This window comes from Tamandua tetradactyla, chromosome 14 (assembly GCF_023851605.1).
Source record: "Tamandua tetradactyla isolate mTamTet1 chromosome 14, mTamTet1.pri, whole genome shotgun sequence".
In the NCBI taxonomy this organism is placed as follows: Eukaryota; Metazoa; Chordata; class Mammalia; order Pilosa; family Myrmecophagidae; genus Tamandua; species Tamandua tetradactyla.
This window is the reverse complement of record NC_135340.1, coordinates 47739991-47766322: the sequence shown is the minus strand read 5'-3', so window position 1 is coordinate 47766322 and position 26332 is coordinate 47739991. Positions and strand designations below refer to the sequence as shown.

Genomic DNA, 26332 nt, shown 5'->3' with positions numbered 1-26332 from the left:
TCAAACAGGGGTCAGTTTTCACATAGGACATTTATGGTGAAGAGCCTGGTAAGTCACTAGCATTGCTTAGAGTATTTATTTATAGTAAATTAACTATTGCAAAGCTTGGTCCTCGTGTATTGCAGAGGCTGCAGGAAAGTCAACCTCACCTCTAGGAGAGGGAGCACGGTAGCAGCTGGGCGTGCAAGCACACACACATGCACAGGACACAGACATCATCTAAACACCAGTTCAGGTTTATTTTACCCTTCAATAATGATTTAGAGAAATTTAGAGGTGTTGTCAGAATCAAATACCAGAGGATTTGGTATGGAAACAAGGCTTTGTGCTTAGGAAGGAGAATTTTCTCTAATCACTTTGGTGGATTCATTCCTAGCTTAACATGGGGCTCCCTTGGGCAGAGCAGGGAAGATTGTTTCTTTAATCTTCCTCATTTCCCTTTCTGGGTCTCTTTGTCCCCTTTCCCTCACCCTTTCCTCCAACATTTTCCTATCCACTTTCCCTTCCCAATACCAGGAGCTCTCCTGTAAAACTGGGGCCCACCTAACAGAGAAGAAAGCAAAGTGAAAGTTTCATGACTTCATAAGATATTAGGGGTTAATGTGGGATCTCTTTTAAGAATATTTACATTTTAAAGGAGAAGCCTAGAAAAGGTAAAAAGAATAAGGATTATATCTCTAATGATGAAATAGTAGGGGTCTGGGAAGGAAGGGTGGGGGAAGAGAAGTGTGATTGCTTTGTAGGAGGGGGTGTATTTTAGGTGTCTTTAAAAACAGAGTATATGTAATTTTCTATCCACCTCACTGGTAAATCCACTGTGTGGCCATTCAAATGAAATGCAATTGTGGTGTTTTAGAAGACTAGATTCAGTTCAGTGTTGCTTGTGGTTCTTCTTCAAGCAACTAAGAAACTACTCATAACTCTAATAACATGTTTATTTTAGCAATAAGGTGTCCAGTAAACCTTTTCAGAATTTCTGGAACATTTGCTTTGTGCTATGTCATTTCTCCACTGATGTTTAATTTTTTGTTAATGCAAATCTTATCTCTGTTTGTCAGGGCTGCTATGGCAAGTACCACACACTGTTAGCTTAAACCAAAGGAACTTACTGACACATCGTTTGGAGGCTGGAAATCTAACATCAAGGTATTGTGAAGCTGTGCCTTCTCCTGGGTCTGTAGCAGTCTGGTGCTGGCTTGCAGATAATCCTTGGGGTTCCTGCACTTGCAGATGCACCTCTGCCTCCATCATATGATGTTCTTTCTCCTTTACATTTTGCTTCTACTAACTGATTGCATCTGAGTTTCCTCTGTTTACAAGGATTTCAGTCTTACCAGATTAAAGCCTACCCTAATTCAATTTGGCCTCATCCACATGGGCTCTTCAGGGGTCCTATTAACAAATGAGTTCACATTCACAGGACTGGGAGTTAAGATTTGAACTTATCTGTTTGGGGTACATGATTCAATATGCCATAATACTCTTCCTCCGGGAAAACCCATTCTTTTTTGATGTAATTTTATTGACTTATGTTCACACACCATACAATCCATCCAAAGTACACAATCAGGGGTTCACAGTATCATCACATAGTTGTACATTCATCACCATGATCATCTCTAGAACATTTGCGTTACTATAGAAAAAGGAATAAAAAGAAAAAAGAAAACACTGAACATCCCATACTCCTTCCCTTGCCCTCTTATTGGCCACTAGTACTGCATGTTACCCAATTCTAAGACTTACAACAGAGGTAGATTAAGTAAGACTACCTAATGTAGTATTGTCAGAGACAGATATGTAGATTAGAGGAACAGAACAAGCATCCAGGAGTAGATCCAAACAAACACAGGCAACTGACTATTTTTTGCAATGTGGTTATATAATCGTTATCAAAGATCAGGGCTACTGGATTACAATTCAACAACTTCAAGTATTTTCTTCTGACTATTCTAAAACACTAGATACTAAGGAGAGATGTCTAGATGATGAGTAAGAAGTCACAATCATTTGTTAAATCCTAATTTCTCAGTCATACTTCCTCCCTCTCATTTGACCTTTCTATCAATCTTCAGGGATATCTGGACAATGACCATTTTGACTTCTTCATGCTGGAAAGGGGTATTGACCTTATGCGGTAGAGGAATAAAAACTGGTTGATGTTTTTGGAGATACTGGTACCTCTGGCACAGGTCAATCTGGAAGCCTTTATTTTCTGAGAAAATAACTTACAAGTAAAATTTTTATAGAGGCTTAGATAAAGCCCAGGGCACTTCCTAGGGTAGAAAATCCACTCTTAATAAGGAAGAATGAGATCAAAATATTCTAGTCCCTTCTATCAAATAAAAGCATCTGGATTAAAAGTTAACCACGCCAAGTTACATGAGCAATGTAAGTCAGCCTGGGATGCATGGTGATCTTCACCTGAGAACTTCAAACATTCCTGGGACTGTGAGGTTCCTGCCTCAGGAGCAGCAGGGTCTTGTTCTGAAAGAGGAGGGACAGCATGGTCACCAAGGAGGGCCCAAGGTAAAAAAATGCCAGGTACTATCCAATCTCTGGAGAGGGCAGAGGTGGCTCAGGGCAGCAAGGGAACATCTGTTCACCGGCTCTGAGTATCTTGAGCTGTAGAAATAGCTTGGCCAGGAGGAAACGTGTCGGTTTACCAAGTAGTTTCCCTCACCCATTTACAAAAGGCACAGTCCTCAGAGATGATTGCTGTTCATGTGGATGTGGATTTTCCAAGTTTGGAGCTGGTTTTCATACTTAGCCAATCCAGGGTAATAAAGTGCTGGATGACAAAGTTTGAAGTAGTACTTAATTCATATTGCTGAATATGTTTTTGCCCCATTGGCCTGGAAAAAAACAAACAACAAGTGACCAAGTCCTCAGGCTCTCATTGAAAGTATGCAGGTAGATGAAGCCTTTTCCGTCTTCTCTGCAGTTTAACTCAAAATTCTTTACTCTTGAGTCCTCTGTTGGTTTAGCTCAACAAAGCTCCTATGGATTATTTCTAATGGATTAACTCTTTGTCTGGTTATCCTCTTCATCCTTTACTTTTCTTCCCATATAATTGATATTTCTCTAATGTCATCAAGGCAGCAAATCTTAAGGGCCATTTATTGCTGTTATTATCTGTCTTGGTTGAAAACCATTTTCATGGGATCCTATTTGATCAAGTTCCTGGACCCAAGAATTCTGGTTCTGCTTTTGCTCTTCTATGTGAGTTGAGGAAACCTCTTCTACTTTTCTGTGTCTCAATTCTCCATGTCTGAAAGGAGAATGATATTTGTCTCCCTCTCTTAGAGATGTTGGAAGGTAGGGAGAGGAGGAAGGAGAGAAATGCTGAGTTTGTGATACTAAGATCCTCCAAGAAGGTGACAAAGGTTGTCAGAGGGAAGTTAGTTTGGCTGAAAGACGCACCATGGCTTCATTCCTACTTCTACAGCCTCTTCTAAAGTAGGAGGAATCAAGCAACAGTCAGGAATCGTGTGCAAAAGTGGTCTTATGGTTACATAAATTATACTACTGGGTATACCCCACGTTGTTCGGTCCCTAATGCCTGGCAGAGCAGAGGTATTCAATAATTACTTGTTGTATATTGACGGACTGAATGAATGAAATACTTTTCTGGACTTCAGGTGCAGTGCCCTGCAAGCAGCAGACACTCAAGAAATGATTCACTGTAAAGAAGTATTTGCAAAGTCCCCTTGGGGAAATGGCGAGAGAGGGGGAAAATTCAACTTCCCCAATTGGGAGAATTCTTGATATTCTCATAAGCAGTGGGGACAACAAAATCAATAGGCTGAGCCCCCAATCTTGGGATTTGTTCATATGAAACTTATCCCCACAAAGGATAGGCTAAGCCTAATTAAAATTAGGCCTAAGAAGAGCCCCCAGAGAACCTCTACTGTTGCTCAGATATGGCTTCTCTCTCTCTCAGCCGACACAGCAGGTGAACTCACTGCCCTCCCGTCTCTACATGGGACATGACTCCCAGGGGTGTAAATCTCCCTGGCAACGTGGGACAGGAATCCTAGAATGAGCTGGGACTCAGCATCAAGGGATTGAGAAAACCTTCTCGACCGAAAGGGGCAAGAGGGAAATGAGACAAAATAAAGGGTCAGTGGCTGAGAGATTTCAAACAGAGTCAGGAAGTTATCCTGGAGGTTATTCTAACACATTATGTAGAGTTCCCCATTTTAGTCGAAGGTGTATTAGAGAGCCTAGAGTGAAATGCCTGAAACCATAGAGTTGTGTTCCAGGAGCCATGTTTCTTGAAGATGATGATATAATGATAAAGCTTTTGTAATGTGACTGTGTGATTGTGAAAATCTTGTGTCTGATGCTCCTTTTATCTATGGTATGGACAGATGTGTAAAACATATGTATTAAAAATGAACAAATAAAAAGGGGAACAAATGTTAAGAAAAAATAATAGCTGGATATATGGGGGGAAATGTACCTATTGCAAACTAGGGACTATGGTTAACAGTAGTATTTTAATATTCTTTCATTTGCAGTTAACAAACGTACCACACCACTACTATTGGTCAATGGGTAGTGCGGGGGATAAGGGGTATGGGAGGATTTGGGTTTGATTTTTTATTTTTATTTCCTTTCTGGAGTAATGAAAATGTCCTAAAATTGATCATGGGGATGTATGCACAACTACGTGATGAAACTGTGAGCCAGTGATTGTATACTTCTGTATGGTGTGTGAGTGTATCTCAATAAAACTGTATTTAAAAAAAAAGAAATGATTCACTGATGATGTGCTGTTATATTTCAACCTAGCTAGTGTTCAGAATTTGGAACCTGCCATCAACGACTTTGGCATTGCATTGTCCTTAAGATGAATGAGGATGATACTCAGAGCCACTGCCACAGATCTTATTAGCAATGCAGGCTCATATATCTATTTATGCAGTGCGGTGTAAAGTACTGTAGCTTCATTTGGGAAACCCAAAAGATCCAGGAGGCTGCTGTTGTTCACAGGAGTCCAAAGAACACACAGATCCATTATTCCAACTTACCATTGAACAAAACAGCCAGACACAACCATAGATACAACACCAGCCCAACACCCTCACTGAGGTCCTACTCGTCAGTATTTATTCCAGAAAATCTTGACCTGCATTTACATTTATTTCAAAATTTACATTGCATTTGCATTTCTTCTCTAGCTCCAGATTCCCAGAGCACCTACATGGGGCAGAGGGCAAAGGTCTATGTCCCATTCATAGACCTTTTGGTCCTCTCTCATCACTAGTTGTCATAACTGATATCATACCAAGGAAGTCCATTTACACAGACTATCTCAAGTCTATGTGTGGTTGCTACCACAGCCATGTTGTATCCATGTTATAGCCAATGTCCATTTGACCAAAATTCAATGTACAGAAATTAGCATTAAAGGGGTAATTATTTTGATTTCCCATAAACTCACCTTCTTCTGTTTCTATGAAGGCAAGTAATAATTGATCAGAGATGTAGGGATTGGGATGAACAGAAAAGATTCCAAGTTTAAGGTCCTCATTTTCAAATAAAGGGAAAAAACAGCACTGAAATTATGACATCGGGCAATGGGAAATTAAGGCTGGATTCACATAAAGTGATGTGCGCCTGAATGTGAGGATTTTTGAGAAACCTAAGAATTTTAGTTTTAACCACCATCCCATTGAAATATATACTTCATAAGCCTTTTAAGGGGGTTGTGCTTTTTTTCTAATGAAGTGAACACAGGTTGCTCGCATCTCTGAATTGTGGATGGGTGTAAAGTCTAGCTTGTAAATGCTTCATAAGGAGCAATTAATATCAAATTACTGAAATAATGGTGAGTTTTTCAAAAGTCTCTCCCAGCCCCCTTTGCTCCATCTGCTAAATGTGCTCGGGGCACTGCACGGCATTTAGAACACTTCAATCATCTGAAGGGAAAGTGACCTTCCCCCAGGTTGAAAAATGTTGTGCTGTGACCTAATGAGAACAGAGAGCCAAGTACCCTTTCTCCTCTGGGCCCTGCAGACTAGCCTGGCTCTCCAACTCCTGTGCTTGCCTTCATACATAATGGCCCATCAGTAATCAAATTATATCCACTTTTTAATGGACTTATATAATAAAGATGGTAATTCCATAACCTACATCTGAAAATCAATCTCATTATTACTCGTATACATCATAGGTTGAGATAATGATCACCTTTTCATTCCTTTAAAGTGACTTCAGGTTGAAATGAGTCCTTTACTGGTATATAGCATCGTGTTCTCCTTCCTTTCCATTCCCTTATGCCTGATGAGTTCTAGCCTTTATGAACTCGGAATTAGATGTTAGAAGAGATTCTTCATCTGTCTCCCTGTCTCCTAAGCCAACTTGAATCCCCTTCTATATTAGCTTCCCTTCTGCACTGCTTTAATCATATGCTCTTCTATCAAAGAACTTTCAATGATTCCCCAGTAACTACCTGCCCAAATCCAAACTCCAAATCCTGGTGTTTGTTTTTCCAATAAATTACCAGCATTCATTTCTAGGCTTAATCCATTTGTTGCCATCTTAAACCCCATACTCCCACCAAACAGAGATACTCAAAATTTCCAAATACAGATTATCCTTTCCCTGTCCACATCCATCTAATTCCCCATTTCCTATTTCTATTTTCTGGAACTCTTCCCATACTTTAAGGTTGAGTCTTTGCCCCTTCTCTGCAAAGAATTCCATGGTTGCAGGCCAACAAACTAAGAATTTGTTAGTTTCTTAACTCAAATGGGGAAGATCCAGAGATGTGCTTGTGTCTGACTATTTCCAGTCCAGATCTAAGTTTCCCAAAATCAGAATGCAGGTTTTCCATCTCTAGACCTTCCACAATTCCCAGTGCAATATGTGGCTTTTTGCTGAGAAACTAAAATTCTGGATATTTCAATATTCATCTTTTTTAAAGTACCTGGTCTTGGGGCTTCCATATTCTTGTGGATCAGAAGCCAATTCTTTAGCTTAACTCTAAAAGAGATGCCCAGATCTTGTTTTTCAACTGAAGTCAGTATGGTTGCTGGGTACTTATACAGAACATATCTTCATAGAAGTGAAATGTCAATTCAAGAGATGAGTTGCCCAGTTCAGTTTTTTCACATATGGTAAGAGCTGGACTGATCTGAAACAGCAGTAGCTCAGGTGCCAGGCTGTTAGGTGAGGCCCTGCTCAACATTTGTTTGGATAAATGACTCAATGCTGTCACATATGTGAGTTGTGGAAAAAGAAAAAAAATGCAACTACTAGAGCCACTCTAAGTAGTTCTTAGGAAGTAGGGGAATAATCTAGAATGGAGTGATTTGGTCCCTGGCAGTGCTAATTGTAAAGGAAGGCCTGAGATTTATGAACCATGAAGACTCTGATAGGTGAGTTTATTGTTGTTTGCTGGTTTGGGAGATAATACTTTAAAAGAAATCCAAAATTAAAAAAGAGTAACTTTTATTTATTTAGAAAAAGTGTACATTTATGGAAAAGAGGAAGAATGCATTTATCACTAATAGAAAATTATTTTCACCTATAGATCTAGGATTCCCTGTTTCTTTTTAATAAATTTCACATTACTACTGTTTTTACTCAAAACAGGATTTATTACAACCAATCAGAAAAAAAGACTGCTCATGTGTGACAAGCTTCAAACCATTATGTAATTTAACTGGAGTTATGAAAAGGCTTTGACAAAGAGCAGAGTTGCTTTCAGGTTTTCAAGATCTAGTTCATCTGTAGTTCTTCTTAGTTGTAGATCATATTTTTATGCCATTACTATGGGTGTAACTGCTTTCCATGTTTAACATTAACATATCTCTTCAGATATGTAAATTTGTGGTGTCTAATGCTAATGAAAAATTAATGGACTAGGTAAGTAGCATAGTTCCTTTCTTCTCTTGGATTAATTATTCTTCTTCATTGGACCCCAAGAGAGACATGCCAAAGTAACCCAGATTTCCTTAAGTGTGAGGTCCCTTCAAGATGCTAGACAAGACAATATAAATGCAGGTAAGCTCCATGTCAAGTTATGGACCATCCTTCTTTTGAGAAAGGACTGAAGAGAGACATAGTGTGTCATGTAAATAAGTAGAGAAATCCAGTCTTGGTTTCTCTGAATGCCCTTTACAATCTGGACTGCCTCCATGCACAAACTTGTGCCACATTAATACCTTGTGTGTGGTGATGGTAAAGATAAGGTGGGGAGAGCAATATCATGTTGTGCATCTTCATCTGTGAAATGGGAACGTAAAGAGTAATGTATCTCAGATCAATAAATTTACTTTCTTGTGGGTCTTAGAAAGTTTGTTTCATTGTTTTATAGTTTTATTTTATAGACATGTTATTTTTTGAAATCTTGGCAGTGTTAATCAAAATAAAAAATAAATGAAAGATAAACACCACTTCATAGGGATAGGGCTGTTGCTTTGGTCTGAGTAAGTTTGCAAAGTTTTGACATACACTTTTAGAATTCACAGTTGAAGCATTTGCCCAGATAAATCAATACCTGTCTAGGAATGTTATTCTTTTTTTCTGTGAAAGGAAGGCAAGAAGATATCTCCAGGATGAGGGCGTCCCTTCTCCAAGGCATTGTAGGTAAGTCCTGAAAACTAGTTCACGAAATAAAGCTTTCTGGTTTCATTCATCAGTCTTCTGCTATTTATTAAGTAGCTGCTCTCTGCAAGGCACTGTATTTGGTGCTTGTTGGTAGTGCAAGGTATGGCTATCAGTCAATCTTTCTTCCACCTTCCCTCAGTTAAGCTTTAGGCTATGTGTGAAGAACTCTGTTGGAAAACTAATAACTAGGAAACAGCCAGACTTAATCAGCCCTGTTGAAATTTGCTAGGATTCCGCATCTTGTATGTTCATATGATGATAAAGCAGTCCTCTTAGATAAGACCTAATGGCTCTGAGCAAATGAGTTAATTACAAAGCAAGCAGCAGAGTTGGAGGAGGGATGGATAAGTCTGACGCCTAGTGGCCACCAGGGAGGGCCACGGTACTAACCATACATTATTTCATGGAGGTAAATGTCTAAAGAGCGTTGCTGAATCCTGTGCCTGGAAGCCACTTAAAGAGAACTGCTTCCAGCTTTAAAAAATTTAAGATACCATGTCCAAGATCTCCCTGCAACCTAACTGCTGATCTAGATAGTAGAGCTAGGTAAATTTGATGCAGAAAGGACTGATTACCAGAAAAAATTTAGAATCATTTGAGAAAAATTTAGAACTTATAAATACTCAACTGGCAAGATGGCTCCATGTCAAGTTACAGACACCATCCTTCAACTCATGGAAAGACCAGACAGAGAGAGACCCTTGGATTCAATAATGACAAGCCTTCTTCAATTTTTTCATCCACAAAAACTAGAGACTTGAATTGAATGTTTTCTCTGGGTTTTTCTAGCTCTGACATATCTCATTTAAGGTTGTTTAACAGATGTGTCTGCAAGCATCTGGAGTGAATAATTGAATAACCTTTGGCAAGCCATTGATCTTATTTGTATTTCTGTATGCCTTTCCCTTTTTGTGCACAGAAAGTGATAATTTCTATTCCTTTAAAATCTTTCTGGAAGTTAATTTGGCATCATTTAAAAAGTGTAAAAACCCTTTGATCCAAAGAGTTTAGAAATATATCCTAAGAAAATAATCAGACAGGTGGTCAAATATGTATAGATTCATTGTAAAAATTTATTGTGAACATTTGCAAAACAAAACTTCCATCAATAAGAAATTAGTTAAGGTATCCCCATATATGAAATAACATGAAGCATTTAAAATACATCTATTTGTTCTAACATTATGAATGCTATGAGTATATTGTTAAAAATTTGGTACAAGACAATGTGATCTCTTTTTTTACAGTATATATCAAAGTGTATATTGAAATGTATATTCATGATCTGTAGATGGTAGGATTACTTTTGTAATCTATTTACTCCTTATATCTTTTGTATTATCTGATTTATTTTTAGCAATGAGTACATCCAACTTTACAACAAAAACAATAAGCAATAAAGCATCTTAAAAATTTCATTCCTGTCCTTATATTATCAAGAAGATGGAAAGAATCAGAGATAATAGATATGAAAACAGTTAAGTTTTACTCTAAGACACATGACTTCCTGGAAAGACAATTATTTATTCTTGCCAATATAGTGCTTGTTAATTTTGAAAATATTTCACCCAGGCTAGCAGGGCAGGCCACAGATTTTTTCTTCACATGATAGATGAATGGAAGAAGTAAGCACAGCATCAATTTCAAGACTATCCACACTCTACTTTTGGTATTCTGTCTTCGTGGGAGTTTTGATCCAGATAGAGTAGGGGGCAGGTGACCAGAAGCCAAAAATGAATCCTTGGAGGAGAGAAGAGGATATAGAAAAATGTCATCTGCTGGAAACAAGGAGACTCCGTTCCCCCTTTTCTACCAATCTTTTGGCCAGACCCTGCACACTAGATAAAATGGTTCCTATATTCATCCTTTTTGTTCCAACCAACTGGACCAAGGGCATGTTTTAGTCACATCCTGACTGCCAAGCAGAGCTTTAGTCCCTGAGAAGCAATCACCAAGCGGCGTCCACCGATCGCAAGTAGAACATCAAGGTACTTCCCTTTGCTTTTCTGCTGATGAGTGGTGGTGGTAAGGATGAGAGCGGGAGAGGAAGCCAATCCCACTGGGAGGGGTGGAAGTCTGTGTGTGAATATCCCACTTGGAAGAGGGTGAGTGGGTGTGATTGTGATGTAGAGAGTGACCACAGTGGCAGGAGGTGGGGAGATGAGCATAGCTGAACCCCATAGAGACCATCTCACTGAAATAGAAGCAAGAACCCAAACTTAAAAATGACCACTTAGGCCACTTTGGAGAGGGGAGCAAGGCTCAGCAAGCTCTTTGCCTACCAGAGAGCAGAGTTGGTCTTGCACTGCTGAATAGTTCCTCTGTGCTCAAACGTTACCCCTTTCCCCTTAAACCCATGTGTTACTTGGCCTCTTTAAAGATGTACTTTACTGAGGAAGGGACAGACACTCATGTGCAATTCTTAGTCTTTGCTCTTGAAGTCTTTTCTAGGTGATTTTGCTTGCTGTTAGGAAGTATCTAATAAACTGAATCTCAGGTTGCAGTGACTTTCATTTCCTTTTCTATTCTTTTTGTTGGTTGGTGAGTTTAAATGTGAAAAAAAAGTTATTCACCAAAAAAAGATCATTAAGGAAAACCGCAGTCTGTGAGCATTTGTAAACTTTGGACCATATTGTGCCTATTTTTCCAAGCATTCTTGATAATTGTATTGGTAATGATGATGGTGATTCACAGGCAATGTGATTTTCAAGTATTTTTCATAATCATCTCTTTTAATCCTTACAAAAATCTGGGACATAGGTAAACCTACCTTATACACATGGAAACCAAGATTTAGAAAAGTTACCATAGATTTTTCACCCAATTCCACTCCTGGCTATATTATAAACTCTCCTAGAGTAGGGCCTGTCCTATTTATCCTTTAGCCTTTGGACCTAACTGCTTCAAAATAACTACTTCAGAATTTATGGCAACTTATGAACTTATGTCAGGAGCACCAACCTCAGCAGTAATATTTATTGAACAAGATGAGAGGCAATTTAGCAGAATAGTAGGGAGCATGGCTTCTGAAATAAGAGTTCTGCCTCCACCACTTAATAGCTGGATGAATTTGTGAAAATTATTAACCTCTCTGTCTCTCAGTTTCCTCAACTGCAAAATGAGAAATAGAGCTTCTTTTATATAGGGTTACTATGAGGAATAAATGAGATAACATCCATAAAGTGCTCAACAGATCCTAATACCCAGTAAGCATCAATAAATGTTAGTCTTTTTTATTATTATCATTACTATGCTAATTTGTTACTACTTTGTATGCAGTATCTCACTGAATCCCTGCATTAATTCTATTCAGATAAGGAAACTAAGGCTTAGAGAGAGCAAATTAGTGGAAAGGCTAAGAGTCAAAGTCAGATCTGATTCCAGAACCCATCCAATATTGCTTGCCTAACCAAAACAATATCAAAATATCATGAAGTATGGAATAAAAATAAATAATAGGGGGAACAAATGTTAAAATAAATTCAGTTTGAAATAGTGGTAAATGAAAGCGAAGGGGAAGGTGTATGGTACGTATAGTTTTTTTTTCTCTATTATCATTTTATTTCTTTTTCTGTTGTCTTTATTTCTTTTTCTAAATCGATGCAAATGTACTAAGAAATGATGAATATGCAACTATGTGATGATATTAAGAATTACTGATTGTATATGTAGAATGGAATGATATCTAAATGTTTTGTTTGTTAATTTTTTAATTAATAATAAAAAATATATATATCATGAAGTAGGAAAGACTGTCAAAATTATCCCTACCTGTCAAAGGAAGATTTTTAATTCAGACTCTTTTGTACAAGGAAATATTTGAGCTGGTTTCCAAGGCTAGAAGTAAATGGTATATTTTAAACATGCCTGTATAAGTCAGAACTTCTTCAATGCAAATGACAGAAGCCACTTCTGTCTGAACAGAACTTGTGTCTGAACTAACTGAAATGCTGTTCCCTTCATAAAACATGGTCCTATATAGTTAGGCCCATCTGCTCTTGCATTAAACAGAGAAACAAGTCTCTTTGCTTTGGTGAGAAGGTGAGTTTATTGAAGATGCATCAACAAGAAACAGAGGAAAACAATATTTTTAAGGTGAATTCGAAGTGAAAAAGGTAACTTGAACTTTTCTAGTCCAAGCAGACTAAGTAATGACAAAGTTCCAGAAGAAAGCAGAAAAAAAATTAAAAACTAAATGAAAGTCACTGGATTCATTAAAATTGAGGAGCCATCACTCGCTTCTTTTTGTTTGATCAGCATATCCTCTTACCTGGTTGTCCCTTCTTTCTTTGTTGATCATTCAGGTGTTTGATCTCAACCTTCAAAGGGGGGGTTGGTAGTGCTGATATTAGTCCACATAGTTTCCATCCTGCTGTAGGTGTTATCTTATTCCTACAAGCAGAGCTGGAAGATCTCATTAATCTAACCAGGAACAGAAAGTAAACTGTTAATATTAATTGCAGCAATTATGCAAGCAAAGATTTTTAGGTCTGAAATGAATCAGAGCTGCTTGAGTGAAATCATTATAATAAGACTTTCTAGCTACTAAAGACTCTACTAAGCATTTTACAGTTAAAGAATTATATTGAGCATTTTCCCAACTATTCAGCTATCAATGCCCAAGGATAGAAATACCGTAATCTCAGGTGTGGCTGGCTCTTAGGTGCTCAAGTGATGCCATCAGGAATATGTCTCCCTATATTTATGAACTGTTTATTACTTTGTTGGTTTCTTTTTCACTCAGGCTTTACCTTCTCAATGGCAATATGGCCACCAAGGACTCTAGGCTTGCATCTTAATAGTTGACATACCTAAAGGATGGTCCAGCAAATTGTTCCAGCAAAAGTCCTGGGAAGGTATCTCATTGGTCTGGGGGTCACATGCCCCTCCCTGAACCAAACATTGTGGTCAAAGTAATATAATGCTTTGATTGGCAGGTTTTGTTCAAGTGACAATCCCCCAATCCCCAAAAAGCACCTGGACTGAGAGTGGGTGTTACGTAGCTCTCTGTGCCTGCTTAAAAGTATTTTAAATTCCAGAAAAGCCATGTTTTAATACTGATTCAGTCTTGTAGGGCCAGACTCATTGTTTAGGGTGGAAACCTTTGATTAGATTATTTCCATGAGATTGGCCTGCTCATTTGTGGGTGTGGGGCTTTTGATTAGATTACTGCCAAGGAGATGTGATGTACCCCATTGTAGGCATGACCTTTCAATTAGATGGATATGTGATTCCACCTTCGTTCAAGGTGAGTCTTGATTAAAGTCCTTTAAAAGGGGAAATATTTTGGAAAAAACTTCAGAACCAAGATAAGACCCAGATGTTTAGAGATGCAGAAAGAAAATGCCCCTGGGGAAGCTGTTGAAAGCAGAATCCAAAGGACCAGCAGACCCCAGGTACATGCTTTCCTAGCTGACAAGGTGTTCTGGACCCATCAGCCTTTCTTGAGTCAAGGCATCTTTCCCTGGATGTCTTAGTTTGGACATTTTTATGGCCTTAGAACTGTAAACTTGTAACTTGATAAATTCCCTTTATAAAAGCCATTCCATTTCTTGTATATTGCATTCTAGCAGCTTTAACAAACCAAAACACTCTCCAAAGGAAAAAAAAAAAGTTACTGTTAACTGAAGAAGAAAGAATAGATGCTCCTCAGGCAGAAACAATGCATGTTTACTACCGTGCTGGTCACTTGTAGAACTTGGTGTCTTGGACTGGAGTGAGGAGACTTAGAATCCACTGCCAGTTAGCTGAGGCATCTACATGAATCCCTTACCTCCTCACAGCCTCTGTTCTCCCATATGTAATAATACCTAACATTTGTGTATTGCCTCATTTACTTCTCATAATTAATCCAATGTTATTAATACTCTTCTTAGGCTGCAACTTTGATTTTACAATTTAGAAAACAAAAATACAGAAAAGGAAACCGCATGTTCAATGTCACACTGTTGGTGAGTGGCTGAGTCAGGGCTTGAACTCAGGCAGGCTGACTACTAAAGTTCCACTCTTAACTTTTATGCTTTACTGCTCTTTACCTATAAAATTATGGGAATGGACAAGACGATCACTAAGGTCCTTTATTGCCTCAGTGTCCTGTATTTAAAAAAAAAAAAAAAAGAACTAAATAATGGAATGGAAATCTTTGAAAACCCTATTTTATAATAAAATACTAATTTGGAGGGATAGCGTGGACCTGGTCTTTGGTTTCATGCGTTCCTATCTTGCATGAATGCTCTCTGAATGTATTACAGGAAAATTGTTCCTTGTGATTTGAGTCTGTCTAATGAATTCTAAGTGAATTTGAGTCTGCCCTTCATAATAGAGAACACATCAAGGTCTTAACTCATTGTCAGTTTAGTTGCAAAGCATTTCTTAATGCAACTGTATAAAACACACTACTTAATGAAAACTTAATAATTGAATATGACCGTGAAGAAAATATTTTCCTGCCTAACAACAACTTCTTTTTCATTGTTTCCTTTTAATGAATTATTGAGTATGCATCAAACCACCTTAAAAATTCTCCTGCTTTAAGCTGCTTATCTGCAAATCTACTTCTGGAACTACGCTTTGTCACCAGATGATTTAAGGTAAAAGCAGTTTATAAATTAATAACTGGCATCAAAGTGAAAAACAGTTACTAAATGTTGAATAATAAATAAGACAAAGCGTTTTCAGGTTGACAGTTCATGGTTAGATGAATAAAAATAGTCATGATGTGAAAAGTTAACTTATTTTAGATGGTTCAATAATATACAAGGTTAAACTATAGCCTTTGGTATAAAAATGTCAACATTAAATATATGTTGTTTTCATTTTCTTAAACTTGTCCAGCAAAAGAATACTTAACTTGAACTTCTTGGTATCCTGAAGAAATATTTGAGTTCATAGATCACTCTGGCATGGTATAGTAAGCTTCAAATTGTCCCCTCCTGGTATGAGATAATTTGTTTAATCTTATCACCAACATGATGTATTAAGGTTTTTGGAGATTTGTAATCAGTATCATGATTCTACTCATTTATATGATAGTCATGTGATTTAGTCAGTACTAAAAAGAAAGTAGCAAGCATACATACTACCTTTCTTATACAAAGCTTTCTTCTTTAATATGTTAGTGGTATATATTATCATAGCAAAAATAACAATAGCAACTACAACCTTTTATGTAATACTTATGTTGCAGCAGGCTATGTGTGCTAAGTATTTTACTTACATTCACTCAGGTAATTCTAACAAGTCTGTGAAATAGGTATTATTTTACTCATGTTAGAGATGAGGGTCAGAGAAGTTAATTAAAATTCCCAAAGCTACTAAATAGACTTAGGACTCAGACCCAGTCCATTTTCTTTAAGTTCTATTGTGAGGCTGAGTTTTTCCTCTGAAAATCATGTCAATTTAAATTTTGGGCCTTGGAACGCATACCCTTGCCATTGTGTTAAGAGTTTAAGATTCTTGAGTAGAAAACAGTGCACTCTAATTTGTCATGGCTTCCCAGGGATTACATAGAAAGTAATAGCTTCTTTGGTCTTCTTTTGTAGGAATCATCTGGGAGTGAAGAAAAGTGGCTACTGAACTGGGGTCTACACTGATCATATGTGATGTTGAAACTGTGCTATGATCACTGGGAAGTTTTGCTCTTTAAAGCCCTGGTATTGACTTTTTTAGCACAAAACACCACATGTATTATGCTGTCATCAGAGCCATCCTTGGTGATAATTGCAACATGCCAGCAATGAAAACACCCATGCCTGGCTCCCATGGCCTACTTCTGAAACGAATTGCATGGCTTTACAATTATCACTCAGACTGACAGGGAGAAGGGGAGGGTGGGAGAGCAGCAGGAGAAGAAATCTTTTCAATCTGGATGAACAGATCAGCTGCCATGGACACCATGCTGTGCTGGCCAAGCCAGAGTTCCTGTGACATCATGCCCCACTCTCATACTGTCAGCAAAATTCCCTGAGGACAACAGCTGTCGCTGCCTACAAACGAGTGTTTCTGTTCACTCCACTGAGAAGGCAAGTCAGTTCTTCCTTTTTGTGAGGTTGCTCAGCGAGCCCCTCCTTCACTGAAGATGAGGGACAGGATGTGGGAAGAATGTGTTTTCATGATAATTAGAAGGCCATGGGTGAAGTTGCAAAAACTGGCCATCTCTCAGAGCATCCCTACCAGGCACAGATCTAGGTGAACAGAAACATCACCCTCCTCCCTCTTAGGGCGAGCAGGAAAGATCCCAGGAGGCCAGAGTCCCAGGTCCCTGCTCTGTTTTCCCAGAGTGTAACAGGATGTAAAAGAGCTTGGGAAACACTAACAATATAGTTGGAAAAGACTCAAGTACTATTGCAGTTATCATTAATAACAACAATGTAAAAGCAGAAAGAATGTCAAGGGTAGCTAAATTCTTCTCATTTCCTGGAAAATAGAAAAAACATGACAGATAAATGTAGGTTCTACCTTTTCACAGTCATCCTTGGTGATATTTATTTTGTGATTTATGATAAGACTGTAATTATGTTCAAGTAACCAGAAAGTTCAAATGGTCAGGTTTTCGTTGTAAATGATTCAAAGCAAGGATTCTTAAGCATAAACCTGGGGTTCTAAAGGATTAAAAAGGCCTCTGAATCATTGGAGACTAAAGCATTTCCTTTTGCTATTGGGCATTTCATTGTAGTCAAGTTCATCATGCAATTTTAGTCCCTGATGTCACATTAGAATATTTTATAGTTTTATCACTGTAAGCTTAGCCCTTGAGAAGATGATTGCTTCTTCTGAGATACTTTGATTGCAACTAAGGTAAGCTACCAGATTGTTAATAATTAAATAGGAATTGTACCTTGGTTGTGAAGTTGTAACCTTATCAACCAGATTTCATAATTTTGTGCTTTGTTAACTTTAAAATTTTAAATTGTTGTTTTGTCAATTTTTTTGTTGTTGTTGCTGCAATGTCAATGAAAATTGAGCATGGCAAATTTAAAGATGCTGTATTTTCAAAGGATGATAGCTAAGGAGAAAGATCTAGAGAAATAGAAATGTTTGCTTGTTCACTGATCCTTAACTTCTATCAATAAGGGCTAAATTTAAGCCTGCCATTGTCTCTAGACCACAGCCAAATGTTTCTTTTCTTCACTTTAAACACAAATCATTCTAAGGAATTTGTCCATAGGTTTCTAGTGCTCTAGACCACCATGGCACCAAATTCACAAACCAAACCAAGTTTGGTTTTCCTAGATGAGAAAACAACAACCACTGCACATTCGACTGTTGACCTTAAACCAACATGTCCGTCATTCTTTTGGGTTTTACCAGTCTTCATAGTATTTACTTAATAGGCTGCCATGTTAGTATGTTCCATTGCAATATTCTCTGATGTTACCCTTCTTTTAATCAAGATTTCTGCTGCTCAATTTTCAAATAAAGTTTCTTCTTCAATACTTCCTTCCCACATCCAGGAATCTAGTATGTAAAATTAGGTTTTACTAATAGTTTGCACATGACCTTGTTCTATGTAACTAGCAACTTAACTTGCATTTACATTACAGGCTGCTTTAAAAAACCCTAATATTCAAGTGTATTGCTGAACAAAGGTTTTCAAATGCCTTCCACAAGGTAGATGCTTAATAAATACAGAATTACATATATACATATTATACATATACATATTATAGGATATTTCTTTGCTCTCAAGCAATAAAAATTTATTAGATCATGACATCCTGTATAGAAATCTAGGAGAAAATGACAAAATATTGATATGGCCCCTACCCTTATTGCGTTGGCGACACTCAATAAGGGTAGGGATTAAAAGCCAACACTTGGCCAATGATAAAGTATACAAAACAGCTTACGTTCAACTGCTTAAATCTTTGGTAAAGATTGTATGTATTTAAAAAAAAAAGATTATATGCATTGCAGCAATGTAGAAAGGCAGATTCGTGGAAACCTGGGAGGGTCAAGTATAGATCTGTGGGGGGAGGCAGATGGGCCTGGAAGAACCTCAAACATAGGGAACAGAAAACTGAAAACACAAGCCAAGATCATACACAAAAACCACCCCACACCCTAACCATTCTCCATAAATGTGACCAAATGAATTCAACTAAAAAGAAAAAGACATAATCACTTGATTAGGAAGGACCTCAAAAGGCTAATGACCTCTGCTTTCTGATAGGCCATTTTCTTAGTCTGCTCCCAGGCAAATACAAATTGAAGCTATTTTTAAAGACTTAAAGGGGGAAGGGTTCACAGCCTCCTTAGGTAACCTGGCCTGTTAACAGCCCTTGATAAGAAGCGAGCTTGACTGTGAAGATAACATTACAGCTCTGCCACCCTCTAAGCGTGTTTATTTCTTGTTCTGTCCTCTGTGACATTGAACAGAAATGCTACTGCTTCCTTTGGTCAGGTGCCCTTCATGTAATGAGGTCTCTCCTCAGTTTTCTCTTCTTTGTTCCCAAACTATTTCTGTAGTCAAGCATTCCTCTCCCATTTCCTGCATGGTTTATCCTTGCTCTGCTGGGGTGTCAGTGGGAGGCCCATGTCCATTCCATTCCCTGAAGGTCCAATGAGAAGGGAGAGCCACTTGCACAGACTGCCCTCTCCCCATACAGAATCAGACTGCTCTGCTCCAGCCCCTGCAGACAGCCTGGAAATGTAGCAGGTGAGGAGGAGGAGGGTAGTCTGGTTCCTAGCGATGGCTATGAAATGAATAGATTATAGCTGAATCTCATTAGCAGCCTTTGGAACATCTAGCAAACCACATCATCACAAATCTGAGAGATGAAGGTTGCAGAGAAAATGAGAACTGTGAAAGGGGAGAGAAACGCCTTACTTTCCCGTTTCTGTGCTGCACATCTAGGCCACATGGATGCCACTTTTCTTCTCTAATCAGAAATGTTCATTTTCACCAAATTGTTTATATAATGGGGGGGAAGATTCACTTTCATTGGAGATGACCACTGATTTCTTACCGTAAAGACACGATTCTTCATAGCGTTCCCAGCTGGGGATCACGAGAATGACTTTCTCTTGCCCAAGGTGCCACGTTGGAACTCTGCCTCAATAAGTTGATTTGCAATGCATCTAATAACCTGGTCCTACCTGTCCATCCAAGAAATCCACATTTCTCACGATTTTCTGGAGGGTTTTCTTTACTTTGCCAGAGAGAGCTACTCCCCCAGCCTGACATAAGCCACTTTCGTTCTTACTTCTATCCTTTGCTTACAGGATATGGAAAGCTCTCCCTTCCTGTCTCCTCTATAAAGTCCAATTAATTCTCTTGGGTCCACTTCAATTTTCTCCTGGAATTACAGATTTTCAAAATTGGAAGGGCTCTTTAAGGTTGCCGAATCTAGCATCTAGCTCAGAGCAGGCACTTTATAAATATTTGTGAATGAATTAATGAGCTACACTTCTTTTAGAAACTCCAGCTGGGATTCTCTTATTAATCATATCTATTCACAACATATTCATTTATCAGAACTAGAGACTAAATATATTCTCCAGAACACTCACCCTGAAAAACTTCATTTGCACTTTTCAAAGATATGGAAAAGGCAATTTGATAGCTGGTGCTGATTATCATAATTCACTGTAATTATGAGCATACACAATGGCTTCAAATGTTTAGAATGGACTATGAAGAGTGTCCTGGTTCAATGAATCCTACCTCTATAATTTAAGAATTTTAGAACAGAGATTTCTCCTTACAGAGCATTCATTCCTGCGAATCCATCCTCTTAAATTGTCAGAAAGAGAGGACAAGGAATAATGAATGGAAGCCTTGCTGTTACTTGGGGAGGAACAAGTGGATGTACCAGAGTTAGGGAAAATGCTAGATGCTTACTTGCAGGGTTTTCATGAACTAAGTGGATCAAGAGAGTATAAGCTTGTGCCCTTTAGAGCTTATTAATTAACAATTTTGCAGTGAGAATTCCTGGATTCATATCTTGCTTCTGCCACTATGACCATGAGCAAGTTACTGTGCCTTCACTTTCTCCTATGTGAAATGAGGAAAATAAAAGTATCTTGGAGGATTTTTTTAAAGAAAAGGCGAGTTGCTCTACTAAAGCCTTCCCGGTAGTAACTTTTCATTAAATGTGAGACAAAAACTTATATGGTATATTAAATTTTTTTTTTGGTGTACTAAAAGCCATCATTTTGTTTTGTGGGAGTTAAAGGAGAATAAGTAGGAGGTATACATTTCTTACTTTCTGAAATATATACACCTCTTCCCTTTGGCAGGGGCAGGGAGTAGCTCAGGAAGAGGAAAGAATATATTTCCAGAGTGGAACATGAGAATGAACTGATGATATTGAGAATGATAAGACATGATAAGATTATGTGAAATGGCTTGGCATGGCTTCACATTGAGGGAGCTCAGTTTTGTACAAGTAGTATGGAGGCTTAAGGGTGTAGGGACATTAAAACATCTCTTAAGCTGGAGCTGGAAAGGTAGCAGAACACTGGGGTTGAGAATCCTATGGGAAGCCTGAGGAAAGGAGAGCTATGATAATTGAAGAAATAAGAAGAAAAAATACTAAACTTATTTTTATAGACCAGTGGCCAAGAGACAGAACACTTTCAAAAAACAGTGGACCTATGTTAGCCCATGACAAACCCTGGGATCTATGCTGTAAACACTTTTTGAAGAGTGCTTTGAAAACTATTGCTCTTTAAGTCCCCTTCAGGGAATGGTGAGAACAGGGGAAAATTCAACCTCCCCAAGTTGAATTATTGATATTCTCACAAGCAGTGTGGACAACCAAAGCTATAGGCAGAGCCCCCAGTCTTGGGGTTTGTTCACATGAAACTTAACCCCACAAAGGATAGGTCAAGTCTACTTAAAATTAGGCCTAAGAGTCACCCCCAAGAGAGCCTCTTTTGTTGCTCAGATGTGGCCTCTGTCTCCAGCCAACACAACAAGCAAACTCACCACACTCCCCCTGTCTACGTGGGACATGACTCCCAGGGGTGCGGACCTTCCTGGCAATGTGGGACAGAAATCCTAGAGTGAGCTGAGACCCAGCATCAAGGGATTGAGAAAACCTTCTCGACCAAAAGGGGGAAGAGTGAAATGAGACAAAGTGTCAATGGCTGAGAGATTCCAAACAGAGTCCAGAGGTTATCCTGGAGGTTATTCTTATGCATCAAATAGATATCATCTTGTTATTCAAGATGTAATGGAGAGGTTGGAGGGAACTGCCTGAAAATGTAGAGCTGTGTTCCAGTAGCCATGTTTCTTGAGGATGATTGAATAATGATACAGCTGTCACAATGTGACTGTGTGACTGTGAAAACCTTGTGTCTGATGCTCCTTTTATCTACCTTGTCAACAGATGAGTAGAACATATGGAATAAAAATAAATAATAGGGGAAACAAATGCTAAAATAAATTCAGTTTGAAATGCTAGTGATCAATGAAAGGGGGGTTAAGGGGTATGGTGTGTAAAATTTTTTTTCTTTTTCTGTTTTTGTTTTATTTTTCTGTTGTCTTTTCATTTCTTTTTCTGAATTGAGGCAAATGTTCTAAGAAATGATCATGATGATGAATATGCAACTATGTGATGATATTGTGAATTGCTGATTATATACGTAGAACGGAATGAGCATGTATTAAGGACATTTGCGTTTCTTTCTTTTTTTAATTAATAAAAAATTATAAAAAAGAAAAAACCTATTGCTTTTTTATTTTTTTATTTCTTTGCTTCGTATATATCTTATACTGTACAATAAAAAAAATTTAAAAAAAAACTCAAAACATTGGACTTCCCTACCCATACTAGTGACAGACTCTTCTAATATCAAAAATTTAGAAATGCTATAGCCCAAACAACCCCAAAGAGAGGTATGGAAAGATCAAAGGTGATGGTGGAATTATACAAAGATAGGACTTAACAAATGAATATGAATGCTGAATCATTACATTAATATCTCTTTTAGTCTCCAGTATTTTAGAGCAGCTGGAAGTAAAAACCGAAGTGTGAAATTGCAATCCATGTCAAACTCTGAAATATGTTCTACAACTAATTGTGGTGCTGTGCTTTGAAATTTATTCCTTTTTCCTGTTTATATGTTATTGTTCACAAAAAATAAGGAAAAAAAAAGTCGATTGTGATGATAAAAAAAGTATTTAAGCCCTCTAGCCTCCTATATTCTGGAGCAGCTCGAAAGAAAAATATGAAAGGATCATATGGCAGCCCATGACAAACTCTGGGAGCTATCATGTAACCACTTTTTGAAGAGTGCTTTGAGAACTATTGCTTTTTTATTTCTTTGTTTTGCATATATGTTATACTATACACTAAAAAAAAGTTAAAAAAAAAATTAGAATGGACATAGCCCAAATACCCCTATAGAGGGTGAGAAAGATCAGAGGTGATGGTGGAGATATACAGAGAAATTTGGCTTCAACAAATGAGTGCTGAATCATTTTACTGATATTTCTTCTAGCCTCCAGTACCTTTGAGCAGCTAGAAATAAAAACCTAATATTGTGGAATTGTCATACCAAACTGAAATCTGTTCTACAACTATTTGTTGTGATATATTTTGAAATGTACTACTTTTAAGAATATATGTTATTTAAAGAGAAGGAGTATAACAGAGAAGATAGGATTTAACAAATGAGTATGACTGCTGAATCAGTGTATTGACATTTCTGTCGGTCTCCAAGTGTGTTGGAGGTGCTAGAAGGAAGAACCTGAAATTGTGGAATTGTAACCCGTACCAAATTGTGAAATCTGTTCTATAAGCACTTGTTAAAATGTACATTGAAATTCTTGGTTTTTTTTATATATCTCACAATAAAAAAAGTTAAACAAACAAACAAACAACAACAACAACAAAAACATTGGACTGGCCCAGAGCAAATATTTTAAACCTTACTGAAAATAGTACATAGAGGAGCTGATGCAAGGGGATGTAAGATGAAGGAATGTGAAAAAGCTTAAAGTTGGAAAGCCAGGGCAACCCAAAGATTTGGGTACCCTGATATGGTCTTGTTCTTTTGTTGAGTTTTGAAATTTAGTAAATGGTATCTTAGGGAAGAACTGACCTCAGAGCCCGATATTGGAGGAATTTGTCTGTCCTATTAAATAGACAGTGTTCCTCCAGGGACATGCTGTAGGCAACTCAAGAAGTTCTGAGCAAGGCATGTATGCTAAGTACACATTTGGTTACTCATATTCTGAAGTCACTGACACTTAGTGGTTCATCTTTGCCCTTGAGAAGTCTGACTTGCAAGTTCTACCTGAGCTGTTCCCTGAGAAACCAGAAGATCAATGGATGTCAACGTCAGCTCCTTGAAGAGGTCACCTTGCTTGGTGAGAGACTAGAAGTAAAAATAGAAGCTTCAGTGTAGCCTCCTGGGCCAATGACTTATTCATGGGTTCTAAATTATTGAGGTCATTGAAGATAATGCTATTTTTAACCTTTGGGAAAAGAAAGAACAGGGTGAATTTGGTTTTCAAGAATGCTATGACTGAAAGGAAAGGGAGAGCGTGCACCCTGTGAAGGGATTGCAATGCTCAGAAACCTTGGGTCTGCAGCCTAGCCCACCTCATTTGCACCCAGCCATGAGGAAGGGCCTTTTCCAGAGTTGGGTTAACATCGTAGGCAGGTGCCTAAGCTAGAGTGATTTTACAAAGTGCTGGGAAGAGCTGTCTGCCACAAAATGTCATCCCTGTCTCTTGTCATTCTTCCAGAGCTTGAACACTGTTTTTATTTCAAAATGCAAATGATTCCTGGGGGTGTTTACACATGACTGGTTTATCAGTTGTACCTCAATTATGGCTGAGAGCCCTTGCAAGAAAATAAATTGATAATTGATTGAGGGCAAAAATGGGATGCAGATTAGTGCTGGCTTAGGGATAGAGAAGGAGGGTTACAGGTGATGAAGGATCTGGGATGTAAGAATGAGGATCCTGAGAAAGGAGGGAGAAATTGACAATGGCAAACTTGCCTATTGTTCTAGTTTGCTAGCTGCCAGAATGCAATATACCAAAAATGGAACAGCTTTTAAAAAGGGGAATTTAATAAGTTGCTAGTTTATGGTTCTAAGGCCATGGAAATGTCCAAATTAGAGTAAGTCTAAAGAAATGTCCAATCTAAGGCATCCAGGGAAAGATATCCTGGTTCAAGAAGGATAAGGACTTTCAGCACTTTTTCTTTCAGCTGGAAGGGCACATGGCAAACACGGCAGCATCTTCTGGCTTTCTCTCCAGGCCTCTTGATTCATGAAGCTCCCAGGGAGACATTTTCCTTCTTCATCTCCAAAGGTTGCTGGTTGGTGGACTCTGTTTCATGGTTCTGCAGCATTCTGAAACTTTCTCCAAAATGCTTCCTCTTTCGAAGGATTCCAGTAAACTAATCAAGACCCATCTGGAATGGGTGGAGACATGTCTCCATCTAATCAAGTTTAATACCCACACTTGATTGAGTCACATCTCCATGGAGATAATCTAATTAAAGTTTCCAGCATACAGTACTGAACTGGGATTAGAAGAAACAGCTGCCTTTACAAAATGGGATTAGGATTAAAACAGCTTTCCTAGGGTACATAAATCCCTTCAAACTGGCACAACTATATCTCCCCTTCACTGTCCCTGAGCTCTTAGAGGAATTCTGGATGATTTTTTCTTTTATCCATCCCTTCCTCGCCTATAACGACTTCTCACCCAGATTTGATCAATAAGTGTTGTAAACAGCATACAATTTGTTTCACCTTGTGTGTGGATTTGATGGTTCTTTCATTAATATTCTTACAATCCTTCTTTCTTGATGGCTTCTGCCCATTTTAGCATTCTTTTTGACTCTCAGGTGTCTGAATCTCATTTCTAAGATTAGGAAATCCTCCAATTTATGAGGCAGGGCTCACCTACAGCAGATATGAGCCTCCATTCATCCCAGACACGAAATTGGAGTCTGGGAATTTAAGGAAGCAGGGATGCTGCAGAATGCCTTCTGTGGAGAGTGAAGGCAGCTGCCTCCAGTTTCCTGTGGCAGTGTCTTGAGTCCAGCCTCATGGCATTGGCAGTGCAAGGGGCAATGTCTGTGCCCTTTGTGCCTGTGATGTCTTCCTGGGACCAGCAAAGTGGCCTGCTTATTCCTCCTAGAAATTCTATTTGCTAGCCAGGATCCTTTTAGCAAATGCAGTCTGCTTAAATTCTGCTTAAACAAGTGTTGGTATTTGTTGTGTGCAAATAAGAGTTCTGTTTTGTTTGCTTGTTAACATTTACACAATTTTTGCTCTATACCGGAACTTTAAGAACATTGACTTATTTAAGCCTGATACCAAGTCTCTGCAGTAGGTACTATTATTATCCCCATTTTATAAATAGAAATAAGAAAACCAGTGTATGGAGAGGATATTAATTTGCCTTAGATAACTCAGTTGGTAAGCACAGTATTGGGATTCAAACTCAGGCAGTTTCCTATAGCGATTCCCTTCCTTGCTCCCCAGACAGAACATTCCCCATTGTCTGCTCTTGCAACATCTCCCTCTACCTAAACCCCCCACCTCCCAATGCTTCTATCTCCTCTCATTCTTGGGTGCTTTCCTATCCTATACAAACCAGAAGGATCTGTATTTCAAACCTGCTAGGTTATTTCACTAATTATTAACCTAAGTCACTTTTTAAAGGGTAGGTATTTTCTTCCTGAGACCCACAAACTCTTCATTACAATTGTGGATAACAATTGCTCCTGAAAAATCT

The 26332-nt window shown here is 38.3% G+C and overlaps 2 long non-coding RNA genes across 2 annotated transcripts in view; one reads left to right on the top strand and one right to left on the bottom strand.

Annotated features, from left to right (window-relative positions):
- Positions 1 to 10127: 10127 nt before the first annotated feature.
- LOC143655092 (uncharacterized) lies at positions 10128 to 16275 on the bottom strand. Its single transcript, XR_013162039.1, has 4 exons — positions 16048 to 16275; positions 15473 to 15554; positions 12893 to 13044; positions 10128 to 10362 (listed from the first exon to the last, which is right to left on the bottom strand). It is a non-coding gene; the product is annotated as an uncharacterized LOC143655092 (long non-coding RNA).
- Positions 16221 to 26332, top strand: part of LOC143655093 (uncharacterized) — a 74830-nt gene continuing 64718 nt past the window's right edge. The window contains exon 1 of the long non-coding RNA XR_013162040.1: positions 16221 to 16643. This is a non-coding gene — a long non-coding RNA (uncharacterized LOC143655093). The remainder of the gene's footprint in view (positions 16644 to 26332) is intronic.